The sequence below is a fragment of the Cnephaeus nilssonii genome, assembly GCF_951640355.1.
Source record: "Cnephaeus nilssonii genome assembly, chromosome: 14".
Lineage (NCBI taxonomy): Eukaryota > Metazoa > Chordata > Mammalia > Chiroptera > Vespertilionidae > Cnephaeus > Cnephaeus nilssonii.
The window spans coordinates 70336987-70352845 of NC_137085.1; positions in this window are offsets into that span (position 1 = coordinate 70336987).

A 15859-nucleotide genomic window follows, 5' to 3' on the forward strand; every position below is an offset into this window, starting at 1 on the left:
GTAGCCTGAATTAGAAACTTTAAGAACTTTCATAAATAAACTTTCATTTATTTATGAAAGAAAATTGGTTCATATAAAGAGACGCTGTTTGGTTGGCATATCAAATTATTAATACATAACATCACTTGAAGACTTCCAGAAGAAAATGTTGTTGAGATAGATCCTTCCCCACTCGTGAATAAACAGAGCTAACAAATTGGGTTGAGGGTCAAAGGTAGAACAAATATAAATATTTAGATTGGTGGAAAAAAATTTCACTAAAAGCAAAAACTAAATCAATTTTTAGATATATTTTCTTACTCAACAGAAAGGACTTTAAGATTTAGGTTTCACAGTGACTACTTGTTAAAGACCAAGACAATATTTTTAAATTGACAATTTCATGGGGAGAAAATATCAAGTTATAACAAGAAGGATTGGCTGTCAGAAGTAGCTGAGTGGGCTGTGGAGCATGAACAAAAGTAGAACACAGGCACTCGATATAATGTAATGATTTTGCCTTATTTTCAGTATGTCCATGGGGATAAAAAGAAATTGTTACAATTTCTTTGGGATTGAACAGATTTTATGGTCCAGAGACACTAGATTCTCTTATTAGTCATAACTTAAGACCTTGAATCTCAGAAAACAATAAGCATAAAATGAGGATAAATACTAAAAAAAAAAATTGGCAGTTATATTATGGAAAAGCTTCAAACACTCTAATATGTGTATAATTGTAGTCCCTGGAGGCAAGTAGAAAGTGGGATAAATTTTAAATTTTTTTAAAAACTTAAAGAAATAATGGTCAAATTTTTCCAAATTGTATGAAAACCATAAACCTAAAAATATTTTTAAAAGTTTTATAAAAGCAAAAAATATATAATAAAACTACACCAAGGCACATCATATTTTTTTAAATCTGTAATAAAGAGAAAATCTTAAACTGTGTCAGAGAGAAAGGCCACATTATACTCCTAGTATATAGAAAAACAAAGGTAAGAATAAGAGTTAATTTACAGTGAGTACAACAGCATGGTACTGGCACAAAGACAGACATATAGACCAATGGGAGATAGTAAAGATTCCAAAAATACTGTAACTTATGCATACACAGTCAAGCAATTTTCAGTAAAGGTGCCAAGAATATATAATGGGGAAAGAATATTCTTTACAACAAATGGTGTTAGGAAAACTAGGTACACAAAGCAAAAAATTAAATTGAACCCTTATTTTATATCATACACAAAAATTAAACTAAAAATGGATTAAAGACTTAAACATAAGACTTGGAACTATAAAACCTTTAGTTTTAAACATAGGGGAAAACCCAGCCGGAAAACACAACTTATGAGCTAGGAGATTACAGTTCAATTCCAGGTCAGGGCATATGCCCTGGTTTCAGGCTTGATCCCTAGGAAGGGGCCTGTAGGAGGCAGCAGATCAATGATTATCTCTCATCATTGATATTTCTATCCCTTACTCCCTCTTCCTTCATCTCTTTGAAATTAATTTAAAAAGATATTTAAAAAAAAAAACATAGGGTAAAATCTTCATGACATTTGTCTAGGCAGTGATTTCATGGATATGATCCCAAAAGCAGCAGCAACAAAAGCAACAATTGTCAAGTGGTACCTATAGCAAACTAAGAAACTTCTGCACAGCAAAGGAAAGAATGTACAGTGAAAAGACATACTATGGAATGAGGGGGAATTTGAAAATATTATATCTAATAGAGGGACATTTCCAAAATAGACAAACAGAGTGTAGGGGAAAAGTAGATTTATAGTTGAGAGTATGTGAAACACAGAATTTATTCCTGTATTATTATATATTATTTTATTATTTTCTCTACAAACAACTATAAACTTGTCCTTCCCCTGTCCTGTATATTCTTTCAACTTAAAAGCAAAAAAAATAAAATTAAAATTAATGAATTTTAAAAATGGACAAATAACTTAAATAGACATTTCTCCAAAAAAGATATACACATGGCCAACAGGTATATGAGAAAACGTTGAGCATCACTAATCACAATGAGATATCACCACGCCTCTGATAAGGTGGCTATTATAAAAAAAAAAAAAAGAGTTGAAGAGAATGTAGAAAAATTAGGACCTGGAACAATGTTGGTGGGAATCTAAAATCATACAGATCCTATGAAAAAGAGTATGGAGATTCCTCAAAAATTAAAAAAATAGAACATACGATTCGGCAACCCTACTTCTGGGTATATATCCAAAAGAATTGAAATCAGGATCGTACAGAGATATTTGTACTCACATGTTCATCACAACATTACAGGCATGCCTCATTTTATTGTGCTTTGCTTTATTGCACTTCATAGATGTTGGATTTTGTGTGTGTGTGTGTGTGTTTTATGTTTTTATTTATTTTAGAGAGAGGAAGGAAGAAGGAGAGAGAGATAGAAATATCAATGATGAGAGAGAATCATTGACTGGCTGCCTCTTGCAGGCCTCCTACAGAAGACTGAGCCCTCAACTGAGGCATGTGCCCTGACTGGGAATCAAACTGTGACCTCCTGGTTCATGGATTGACACTCAACCACTGAGCCACACTGGCCGAGCTATGTTGGGTTTTTTTAAATGGAAGGCAAGACCCACCACCAGCAAAAAGATTATGACTCACTTTATTGTGATATTTGCTTTATTACCCTAGTTTGGAACCGAAACTGCAACATCTCGAGGTATCCTGGTATTCACAATAGGAAGTATGTGGAAACAAACTAAACATCTATCAATGGATGAATAGATAATAATAATGTGATATATACATGTAGTGGAATACTATTCAGCCTTAAAATGAAGGAAGTCCTGCCGTATATTACAATAGGGATAAACCTTGAGGACAGTATAGTAAGTAAAATAAGCCAGTCACAGAAAGACAAAAACTGCATGATTCTATTTACATAAGATCTAGAGAACCGTCAAACTCTTGGTAGTTGGTAGGAGCTGCAGGGAGGGGGAAATGGGGCTTGCTTCTCAACAAGTGTAAGTTCTAGAGATCGCTGTAAAACATTGTGCCTCGAGGTAACAATACTGTATTGTGCACTTCAAATTTGGTGAAGAGGGTGGATTTCATGTCAAGTGTTCTTACCACAATGAAAAGACTTTCCCAGACATTTTAGAGTTGTAAGAATTAATCATGAACTATAGACCTGCACTAAAAGGTGGTAGCAAGATTCAATGAAATAAAAAATAGAAATAAAATAGAAAAAAGAACTTAATATAACCAAATGCTAGCAATTTTGGATTAGTGAAATGGGAAAAAATAAAGAAACAAAGAAAAAACAGCCTCTAGCCAGACTGATCAGGAGTTTTAAGGGAAAACACAGAGATTATCTTTACCATTAGAGAGTGACATTACCTTAATATGTATTTATAGATACCAAAAGGTTAATAAGTAAAAATAAATAAAATTTATGACATAATCTTTACAATTTAGATGAAATTGATAAAATTCTCAAAGGACACTAACAAAGTTCACTCAAGAAGAACCAGATAACTTGAATACCCCTACATCTTAAAGAAATTGAATTTGTGTTTAAAATATAATAAAAGAAACTCCAGGCCCAGATGGCTTCTCTGATGAATTCTGAACTGTATTTAAGGAAAAAAAGCCACCAATTCTATACAAACTCTCCCAGAAAATTGTCCTGATGCCAAAGGAGACAAAATATTACAAATAACAAAGTTTTAGACAATGTTCCCAGATTAAAAAATAAATCTTTAACAGACTTTTAGTAATGCGAATACAGCAACCGATAAAAAGAATAAGACATCATAACTTAGTAGGATTTGTCTAAGATATAAAAGTCTGGCTTCTCATTAAAAATAATACATTTTATTCACCACTTTAATAGAGCACAAATATCTAAATGATCATCTCAACAAATGAAGAAAAAAACACTTGAAAAAATCCGAAATCCAACATTCAAGTCAGGCAAAAACTCTCAACAAATTTGGAATAGAAATGTAGTCTCTTGACCTAATTAAAGATGCCAATGAAAACCACATTTCATATTATTTTTACTAGTAAAGGACTGAAGGTTCTTATCCCACAATCAAGAGATAAACACTGCCATGGGAGAATGTAGGAGAAATTCGGGCAGGTCCCCAAAGCTCCAGTCTCCCTTTGGCAGACCTCAAGGCAGCTACCCCGTGACTTCCATGCCCCAGACATTTACAAGGCTCTGTATGGGTTTGGTTATCAGAGACATAGAACGGAGTCACATTTTGCTTGACTTTAAGCATAAACTTAAGTGTTTTTATAATAAAATGTTCAATATGGTTTAATATTTTATTCAAGAAATCCTGCCTCTCCCAGGAAAACAACTGTGAAATAGTCTAAGACTGGTAGTGAAGGGCAAAAGAATTTTCCTACTTTCTTGAACATTGAACATCCACATAAGAAGAATTCCTTGGTTTCAAAAGTAGCCACAAGCATCAGCCTGCGGACTCTAGGGTCCCAGGTTCGATTCCAGTCAAGGGCACATGCCTTAGTTGTGGGCTTGGTCCCCAGTAGGGGGCGGGCAGGAGGCAGCCAATCAATGATTCCCTCTCATCATTGATGTTTCTATCTCTCTCTCCCCTCTCCCTTCCTCTCTGAAATCAATAAAAATATACTGGGGAAAAAAAGTAGCCCCAATTTGGGAACATCACATTAAAACGACATAGCATTCCTTCTTGAAATGTTTGAAAAACTATTCCTATGCTGTGCCTACCTTAAAGAGGTAGGGGACAGAGTGTTTACAGGGAGCCCAAGAGAGAGCTGTGGGGAAGTGTTCGCTTGACTAGAATTTCAGTTCAGGGGCAACATCCAGCTGGTGGCAACCAGTAAGGAGGAAACTGGGCTGATAAATATCACAGTCTGACTCCTCTCTTCCCACAGTTTACAACGGATGACTCTCATTGGCTAAACCTAATCAGGAAGCCAGAGGACAAGATGCCGTTCACAGAACTCAGCCTCTTCACAGCACAGAGAAGAGCAGAGAAGGGTGGAGAGCGTGTCTGCGGGAACAAACAGAAGCTATCCAGAATAACTCACTACTTTTGTTCTATCAACATTCTTTCAATTCTTTTGATCAGGTAAAGTATGTGCCTGGACAGAGTCCCGAGAGCTACAATCTCCATACCATCATGCTCACACCTAACATCTCAAATATGACCCATCACCAGTGCTCTTCGAACAAGGTGGGGTGGGGGAAGTGATGGAAAACGAACATCATGAAGTGTAACTGCTCCTGCTGCTTCTTTACATCTTGTGCCCAGGCCCAAATGGATAATCTTAGCTACCTTCTGCCACCATCCCTCCCATGTTCCCCTTAGTCTCTGCCATAACCTTGGTTCAATGGGCTCTTGGACTTGGTAATGTGATCCTAAATTGTATTCCTCTATAGTAGAATCTGGGTCCATCAGCCAACTATGTATAAGAAAACACTAGGACTTTGTATTCCGGACCCCAAATACAGCAGCAATCTCTTTTACTATAGTGATCAGGATCAATCACTCCAGACAATGGAATTGGCCCTTTTCTGCCTATTAGCAGGAAGAGATTAAAATGGACACGAGGCAGTGTCAGCTTCCAATTTCCTAGAGCCATGGCCCTATTTCCCATATACCCTGGACACATTTCACTATTCCTCTGAACACACTGCGATCCAGAGAATGAAAAGCATTGGTAAAATAAACGGTAGGGCCACCTTCACAGATACTTTTTAGTTCCAGAACACGGCACTCTGGCTGTGGGAAAGTCGTAATGTATGTTCATTGGTTTTCATAAGACTGCAGACATTTCAAGTACATATTTCAAGCCAACTTGAAATGTTGAAATATTAGTAATGAAGCATGCTGTAAAATTAGTGATTTCTGTGGATATGAACCATTATCAGATTTCCCTGTGTTGTGACCTCCTAGTTAGAAGCAATGTTAAGTGGAAGAGATGGCAATGATCTGTTCCTAGGAAAAATTCCCGTGAAGCCAAGCTGTCTGAATAGTTACCAAGGGAATCTGAGCCACTTGTTTATCAATTTGCTTATGCTTTCTTGACATGCTAAAACCCAGCCTCATAAACATCAGTTCCATTTTAAATTGAAATCCTACTGTGCATATCTAATATTATGATTCATTTGATCAAATAATACCCATGTCTCTACTGCAAACTCTAGGGAGGTTTAAGACTTGCCAAAGACTCGCTCTAAACAGCATATCTCTCTAAGTCACACACTTCCAATAACAACAGATCTACTGAGTCATGAAACCCAAGTGATAGAGCAGCTTGTACCAGCCTGGGCCTGTATGAAAGGCCTTTCCTGGTCCAGGCCCCACTCAAAACTGTAAATAATTGAAGCAACACAGCAAACACTGAGTTTCCTCAAAAATCCAAAGAAGCCCACATGGACTATTCCTCTATTTTTGTACTATCCAGTACCACATACAGAAAATTGTTTTTCCCATCAGTAAGGATATCTTGACATAGCACTAGACCCTAGAAAATTCAAGATCTCAAGGCTCTTGTCTTTCACGGATGCTCATCCCCCACCCTCTGCCAAGGATGTGTCTCAGTGGGGAATCTAGAATGTTTGCTTCACAAGGTCCATTTAGCACAATGTCTTTCATGCAACTGGACATCCTGTGAGACATCAACATGATTAATGACACTTTAATTTATTTTAACTAAAAGTAGGAGAGGTGACCTATTCCGAAGGCAAGGCAGTGAAGAGACAATCTTGTCTCTAAAGAGAGTGTATTACTGTTAGAATTGAGCAACAACAAAATACATACCCAAATTTATAACTACAGGTGTCTGATTGTATTTGTGAAAATAGCATGCTTTTACATAGTCAAAAGAATCTAATAATACAAATAAAGTCAAAGCACCTATTAGTGCTCTTACCAGACATGACCTCTATTGCCTGTTTTTTATTCTTCCTGAATATATATATACTAGAGGCCCGGTGCACGAAATTCATGCACGGAGGGGGGTTGTCCCTCAGCCCAGCCTGTACCCTCTCCAATATGGGACCCCTCGAGGGATGTCCCACTGCCCGTTTAGGCCCGATCCCAGTGGGCAGTCAGATCCCTAAACGGGCAGTTGGACATCCCTCTCACAATCCAGGACTGCTGGCTCCCAACTGCTTGCCTGCCTGCCTCCCTGATTACCCCTAACCGCTTCTGCCTGCAAGCCTGATCACCCCCTAACCACTCTGCTGCCAGCCTGTTTGCCCCCAACTTCCCTGCTCTGCCGGCCTGGTCACCCCTAACTGCCCTCTCCTGCAGGGTTTATCACCTCCAACTGCCCTCCCTTGCAGGCCTGGTCCTTCTCAACTGCCCTCCCTTGCAGGCTGGGTGCCTCCCAACTGCCCTCTCCTGCTGGCCATCTTGTGGTTGCCATCCTGTGTCCACATGGGGGCAGGATCTTTAACCACATGGGGGCAGCTATATTGTGTGTTGCAATGATGATCAATCTGTATATTACTCTTTTATTAGATAGGAGGATAGAGGCCTGGTACAGGGGTGGGGGCCAGCTGGTTTGCCCTGAAGGGTGTCCTGGATCAGGTGGGGGTTCCCTTGGGGCATGGGGCGGCCTGAGAGAGGGGCCTGTGGTGGTTTGCAGGCCAGCCATACCCCCTGGAAACCCAAGTGGAGGCCCTGGTATCTGGAATTTATTTTCCTTCTACAATTGAAACTTTGTAGCCTGGAGCGGAAGCAAGCCTGGGGCTCCCTCCACGGCGGCAGCCATTTCTGTTGGGGTTATAATTGAAACTTTGTTGCCTTAAGCGGGTGGTGGGCCCGGCCAGGGTGTGCGGAAAGCTTTGCTTCCCCTGTTGCCGGTGGCAACCCTGGCCTGCTCTCTCAAGCTCCATTCTGCCGCCATTTGTTTGAATATGTTTACCTTCTATAATTGAAACTTTGTAGCTTGAGTGGAGGCTTAGGCCTGGCAAGGGCAGGAGGAAAGCTTGGCTTCCTCTGTTACCTAGGAAACCTTGCTCTCTGTGGCTGTAGCCATCTTGGTTTGGGTTAATTTGCATGCTCGCTCTGATTGGATGGTGGGCGTGGCTTGTGGGCGTGGCTTGTGGATGTGTCGGAAGTATGGTCAATTTGCATATTTGTCTATTATTTGGTAGGATATATACATATATATATATATACACACACACACATATATATATATATACACTAGAGGCCCAGTGCACAAAATTTGTGCATGGGGTGGGGGAGTCCCTCAGCCCGACCTGCACCTTCTCCAATCTGGGACCCCTCAGGGAATGTCCTACTTATGGCTTAGCCCCTCTCCCCATGGTTCTCTGCTCTCTGCGGGGCCTGCCTGCTCCACACCATGGCGATGGGCAAGTAGACCCTGCTCGGTGCTGTGTATGCAAATTAACCCGCCATCTTTGTTAGGTTAATTTGCATACTAACTCCTGATTGGCTGGTGGGTGTCACAGAGGTACAGTCCATTTGCATCTTTCTCTTTTATTAGTGTAGATACATACATATGTGTGTATATATATATATATATATATATATATACACACATATATATATGTTTTGTGTATTTTCTATTTACATAAAGGATTTATACTATAGGAATCATTTTCTACCTTTTATATCTCTTCTTTAATTATTGCATAGAATGTCATAGTGTATATGTCCTACAGTTTAACTACTTCTTATATAGCAGGCTTCTAATATTTTGCTTTATAAAAATGCTGCCGTAAAAACCCTTGCATAAGCATCAAGTATATGTGAGTCTCAGGAGATATATGCAAAAGTGAAATACTTGACTATACATAATCTAAATTTTAATAGAGTTTTACTGCCCAAATGGATAATCTAAAGTTTATTCCCACAGGGAAAGTTTATAAGAATGCCTATTGCTCAATTATCTTTTTTTTCCTTTTTGGATGATCTGATATATGAAAGTAGGCATATCAGAGTTATTTTAATTCAGTTTTCAGAACACAAGCAAGGTTAAGCATCCCTTCATATGTTTAATGCCCATTTACATTTCCTCTTCAGAGAATAACTTGTTATGTGTCTATTTTTCTATTTTTAATTTTTTGCTTATTTTAGGAGCTCTCTATGAACTCTGGATATTAACTTTTGTCTTTAATAAATAATTTTTATACAAATAGTTTATCCAAATAGTCTTTTTTCATTTTATAGTGATTTTTGTCATAATGAATGCAATTTGGCATGGTCACTTTGTCAATGTCATCCTTTATTACCCTTGCTTTTGGTTTTATTTATGCTTTTCCCCAATGCCTGTTACATATATACACATTATATTAATAGAGACACAATGGTATTTCTGGAATAATTTCTATGCACTTGGAGAATAAATGAAATTAGATTTGTGCCTCCCACCACATATAAAGAATACATTTCAGCTCTGTTTAAAACCTGGAGGTAATATACGTAATGTCAGAATGAGGCTCCAGCTGTAATAGGCACTGGTCACTCACAGTCAGCATGGAGTTGGCCTGACTTGGAGCAGTATCTGAAATTCTAACAAATCAGCATTGGAATCTCTCTAACAACCACATGAGACTGTTTAGGCGCAAATCTAATAGTCACATTACATGGATACTTGAGGCCTAATGTATTTTGCCCTTGCTAAAAAAAACAAACAAAAACAAATTGGCTACCAGCACAATGCTTTATGCCACATCTTTGTGGACATCAGTTAGCTTTCACAGAGGAGGCCACAGATTCCACTGAGACTAAATGAATTTGGAATAAAACCATTTTGTTTAAAAAAAATTTATAGTAAGAAAATAGAATAGTAATTACATTTTTTAAGTGAAAGGGAAGAGTTGGCTTCCTGCCATATTAGATGACTGTAAGTTTTAAACAATACAATTTATTTAATTATCGGTACCAGCTTCCCAGAATGCGGTCAACAGAGAGAGGCTGTCCCTGGAGCATGGAAAGCAGAATAGGGTAAAACTGTTGTGACAGGATTTTCTATTAATGGCTTCATATCCTGTTAGAGGCATTAATTTTCAAGAGCATGCTTATGGTGTGCTTTATATGTACCATTATGTCTAATTTGCTTTATGCTTTAGCAGTGAAAATTATTTTTCTCCCTCCACTTTATATGGCAAAGACAAATGAATACTCAAGTTAAAAAATCATTGGTTTAATGTTATCATTCTCGCCTTCGTCATAAAAGTACATACTTTGTTCTGAAGTAAGTACGTAGAAATACTACCTCGTCTTTACGTCACTGTAATTCATTCAGCTCCAGAAAAATGAAACTTGGAATCAAGTTGCCGTTCTCATTCCAGAAATGTGAAAGGGTTGGGAGTAGCCAAAGCAATAGTAATAATCTCACACCTGTGAAAATGGCAATCATCAACAAATCAACAAATGACCAGTGTTGGCGAGGATGCGGAGAAAAAAGAATTCTTGTGCACTGCTAGCGGGAATGCAGACTGGTGCAGCCACAGTGGAGAACAGTATGGAGTTTGTTAACTATCCTGCACCCACCTAAGTAAAAGAAGCATGTGTCTATCATTTTACTTTTTATCAATTCCCAGAGGTTTCCCTGCTTTGCTTTCTCCCACCTCCCTCATCACCAGTGGACTTCATGGAACCCACCTATGTCTCCTCCTTTGATTGTAATGTATAAAACAAGGTGAAGAACTGCCATTCCCCGGAGCATTATCGCAATATGTTGAGATTCTGCTTCCTGGCAATTGTCCACAGTTTGGCTCAAATAAACTCACAAAAATTCTTTGCAGGTTTGAATCAGTGGTCGGCAAACTGCGGTTCGCGAGCCACATGCGGCTCTTTGGCGTGGCTCTTCCACAAAATCCCACGTGCGGGCGTGCACGTACAGTGCGATTGAAACTTCGTGGCCCATGCGCAGAAGTTGGTTTTTGGCCTGGGAGAGTCTATTTTGAAGAAGTGGTGTTAGAAGAAGTTTAAGTTTAAAAAATTTGGCTCTCAAAATAAATTTCAATCGTTGTACTGTTGATATTTGTCTCTGTTGACTAATGAGCTTGCCGACCACTGGTTTAAGTTAACAGAGGATCACACTAATGAGGAAACACAAGTTACAAAACCCTCCACTGAATGTCACCACGGTGACCCCAGTGTGATCCTGCCTCCCCCCTGCTCTCCCTTCTCGTGTGCTACACACGAGGGTGCTGTTCAGACACAACCCACCTCTTCTCCCGGTAATCCTCTTGCTGGAATGCATGGCCTGTTTCCCCCTAATAAGAGCAGTCTGGAGGCCCTTTATCTGCTCCACGCAGGAAAGCACCGATTTTTCTTCTCCATTAAATCCCCTGAATGAGGCGATTCTCTCTGCATTTCAGTCATTGTTTTCAATAGTAGGCCTGGTTTTCGCCCTCAGAAGAAACTGTAAGCTTCCCACCGTCATACCGTGTCTTCAGCCCTGTTTTATCTGCTGATCAGATGGCTTCTTCTCTAGTATGTGACTTGTTTTCAAGGCGAATAGGAAAGTCTATAAACCACTTAACCTTTCTAGGACCGTTCTAATTGAGCCATAAGAAATCACAGCCTTTTATGAACCACTCCTTTGGGATATAACAAGGCTTGTGTGAGATCGCCAAGGAAATCAGCACCCATGAATGTTTTATGTATTTGCTAACGGAAACGCCAGAGCAGATCCAGGCTGCCCTGAATGCGTGCAGCGTCTGTTAGTTGGTACTAATAGGATGTTGCTCACGCTGATTAGGGAGAAAACAAAAGGAATGACCTTTATGGCACCTCTGGGAGACCTTGACACAAGAAATATGGTCAGAATTGCAAGCTGTGCTGTGAAGCCTGAAGTTTCAGGGGCTGCCTTGACACCTGTACAAGGCCCTGAATGTCGACCATGGGGTCCCCTGCTCTGGCCAGGTATAGTCCCCACCCAGTGGGTAAGGCTCCCTTATATACCTGACAGCTGCACTCATCAACCTAGTGGACTTAACTTCACTGGCAGCCTGCAGAATTCTTCAACTAAGCCAATCCCAGCCTCCCACATAAACCTCGGAGCACTTTACCCCCTCCTTACAACAAACCTTCCTCCCACATCCCCTACTGGGGTTCACTTTACTCTCACGTGCAACCCCATATGGCCAGGCATAGCATGCAGTGTCCTCCTTCCCCCTCATTAGTCACATGTACTCACATGTCACATGTGACTAATACACTGCTGTGACTCACTCTCATCTTTCCAATGTTGAGTGTCACGTGTTTGGCCTCCTCACACTACTTAGGGCAGGTGTCCTTCACTCACAATGGGATGAAAACGGAGGCAAGAAGAACACAAGCCCATATCTGTGAGACTGAAATAAACACTTTTAAGAGCAAATATTTTGAAAGAAACTTTTTAATTGAAAAATTAATTCACTGCTTCACTGGGAGAGTGGATAGGCAAAAATGTATATATGAACATCAAGAAATAATGTTCAAGCTTTCGTGTAATGAAGTGTTTTGCAAGGACACATTACACAGACTAAGTTATTTGCTAGGATGTTAAGGGAGTAATAAGTGGATACTGAGAAAAAAGGCAATAAATAAATAACTAAATAAACAAGAGAGGGGCCTTGCAGAGATCATAAGCAATAATGTGCCATGAGTTAAGGACAAAATAAACAACCCTTCCCTCTGAGAGAACTCCCTGCCCAAAGAGGCAGTAACTCACTAGTTTGGTAAGTGTGTATGCACATTTTCATTGGCTGTTTTTCATCTTGGAAACCTATTTAATCTTGTGACCAGTAACACTATTGACCTACTCTATGTTTTCTAACAGTGTTCAATGTTTTCGGGTAGGCTAGGGACTTTCAGGAATGCATCCTGATCATCTGCTAGTAATGACAATAACCTTGTTGCCTCCTTTCTCCTGTGTTCCTCATATTCTATTCTAATTGAAATGACTGTGCATCGGGAGTGATGTAAACAATCAACGATGGTGCCCTCCTTTCCTGACTTTTGTAAGAATGCTTCCAGTGCTTAATGATTAAGCAGGACGCTGAGTAGTGTTTTATAATATTCAGCATTGTACTTAATTATGAAGCAATACAATTATCCCCAAAGTCAAAGCAAAGGAATGTTTTATTAAGATACAGTTTCACCCTGGCCAAGTGGCTCAGTTGTTGAGTGTTGTCCGTCCCCCACACCAAAAGGTGGCAGGATCAATTCCTGGTTGGAGCACGTACCCAGGTTTCGGGTTCCAAGCCCTGGTTGGGGCAAATGGGGGAGGTAACCAATCTCTCTCTTTTTCCCTTTTTCTCTCTAAAATCAATTTTAAAAATATATGTTTTCTGTTTTGTAAAGTAGAAATGGGACTAGATTTTATCGTATGTCATTTTTATATCTCTGAAATTAATTTTATGGCTTTTCTGCTTTGGCTTCTTCTTAGAGAGAGGCATTCTTTTATTTCTATTACTAGAGGCCCAGTGCACGAAATTCTTGCACTCGGGAGTAGGGTCCCTCAGCCCAGATTGCGAGAGGGTGCAGGCCAGGCCGAGGGACTCCACCGGTACACGATCGGGGCTGGGGAGGGACAAGGGAGGTTGACCAGCTGGGGAAGGACCATGAGAGGGCTCCAGGGCATAACCAGCCCATCTCGCTCATTCCTAATCAGCCAAACCTCAACAGCAAGCTAACCTACTGGTTAGCATGTCTGCCTCCTGGTGGTCAGTGCATGTCATAGCGAGCAGTTGAGCGGCCTTAGCATATCATTAGCATATTATGCTTTGATTGGTTGGATGGCCTACCAGATGACCGGACACTTAGCATATTAGGCTTTTATTATATAGGATGATTGAGAAGATGTACAATATATTTTATAATATAGAATGCAAGCTATCTAATTCTGTAGCTGTTCTCAGAGTATGTGTTGAGGAGGATTATTACATGAACGTGCCGGTCTAATTAGAAAGAGATGGCATGTTCTTTGAATGTCCTTTGATGTAGGGTGTTTCAGATTCTTTTATTTTGCCTCACAAAGAGTGATCCCTTTGGGAAACCTTCAGGCCTCACCTATACCTTCTCCAGAGTGCCTCTCTATGATGGCGCATCTGCCTGAGTACAGTTTATATTTCTGTGCACCAGCAGCATAGATTTATGTTCCCCCAGGAGGAGCTGTTCTGATGCCTATGTTTTGCCCTGGTTACAAATGACATGATATATTCATTTCTGTTTACATTGTAAATTTTCTCCAATGTCTCCATGATTTAGTCATAATTTGATGTTTTGGAGCAATGACTTTAATATGAAACCTGTAAGCTCCATGAAGGTAGAGAGAGTATCTGTTGTATCTCCAGGGCCTTCCTAGCATAGCACTTAGTACATAGAAGATGCTCGATAGATATGTGGTTACTTTTGTTTGAGTTTGTCTTAAAACATGGGTTTTTCATTACAGAGCTTATATGGTTATATATTTAAAAAATACTAATTTTATAGGAAACTGTCTTCTAAAGTACTATACAAAATACTATAAGAATAATATTATCCTCGCCCTAGCTGGTTTGGCTCAATGGATAGAGCATTGGCCTGTGGAGTGAAGGGTCCCAGGGTCGATTCTGATTGGGGGCATGTGCCCGGGTTGTGGGCTCAGTCCCCAGTAGGGGATCATGCAGGAGGCAGCGGATCGATGGATTCTCTCTCATCATTGATGTTTCTGTCTCTCTCTCCCTCTCCCTTCCTCTCTCTGAAATCAATAAATATATATATGTATATATTTTTAAAAAACAATAATACTATCCTCTGTGTATATTTTTCTAGTTTCATTAAGATACAATTGACACATAACATTGAATGTCTACATGCACAGCATGTTGATTTGATACACATATATTGTGAAACGATCATCACCCTAGCATTAGCTTACACCCTCATCACATCAAATAATTATCATTTCCTTTTTGTGTTGAGAACATTTAAGATCTTTCTTAGAAACTTTCAAGTATATAATAAAATATGGTTAATTATAATCTCCATGCTGTATACTAGATCCCTTGAACTTTTTCATCTTATAACTGAAAGTTTATAAGGGCTCTCTCTAAAAGTGATTCCATGGCTTAAATAAGACTTTGTTCCTTTTAAGTGAACAAAGCATCTTTGTATTTTCTTTCAATTGACTTTCAGACCCTTTGAAGTGAGCATTATTAGGATCCTATTTTAAATACAAAACAATAATCACAGAGATGATGCAATTAACACAAAAGCATCAATTTGGTAATCTCTGAATAAATATACACAGCAATTTTAAGTCTCAGATCTTTGCATCTTTCACTAAATGTGTATATTTATAAAACATTCCTGCCACTTTTACATCAATCTCCAAACATTTTATTTATAAGAAGATAATACAAATAAACACTACAGTTCATCAGAAAGCCAAAAGGCAAATGATATCACAAAACAAGTGTCCGGCCTGAGGGCGACTCCATGGAAGACAATAGAAGTGTATTATTTATAGAAAACAAGTATATTTTCAGATGCTTTCAGATGCCAAACAAAATAGTATTGAACAATTCTAATGAAGAAAATTATCAGAAAATATCAGGCAATACATTTATAAAAAGTTCCTCAAGGTAAATAATGCATTTTCATCTTTGATTTCCTTATACCTAGAGTAATTAATATTTGACATTTAGAATTTGCTCAGAAATGTTTTATTAATGAAAGAATAAATAATCATAATAGTTTACTTCTAAATTTATATAGAACATTTTAAAAGTTACAATATAATATCAACATGTTTAACATCAGGGTTATTTTAATTAAAAATGACATTAATGACTTAGTTGCAGTTAACTTAAATATTGTTCCCAAAGTATCTCACTTAGAAGTCACTTACTTGTTCATTTTTGTCTTCTTAAATAAGGACAAAT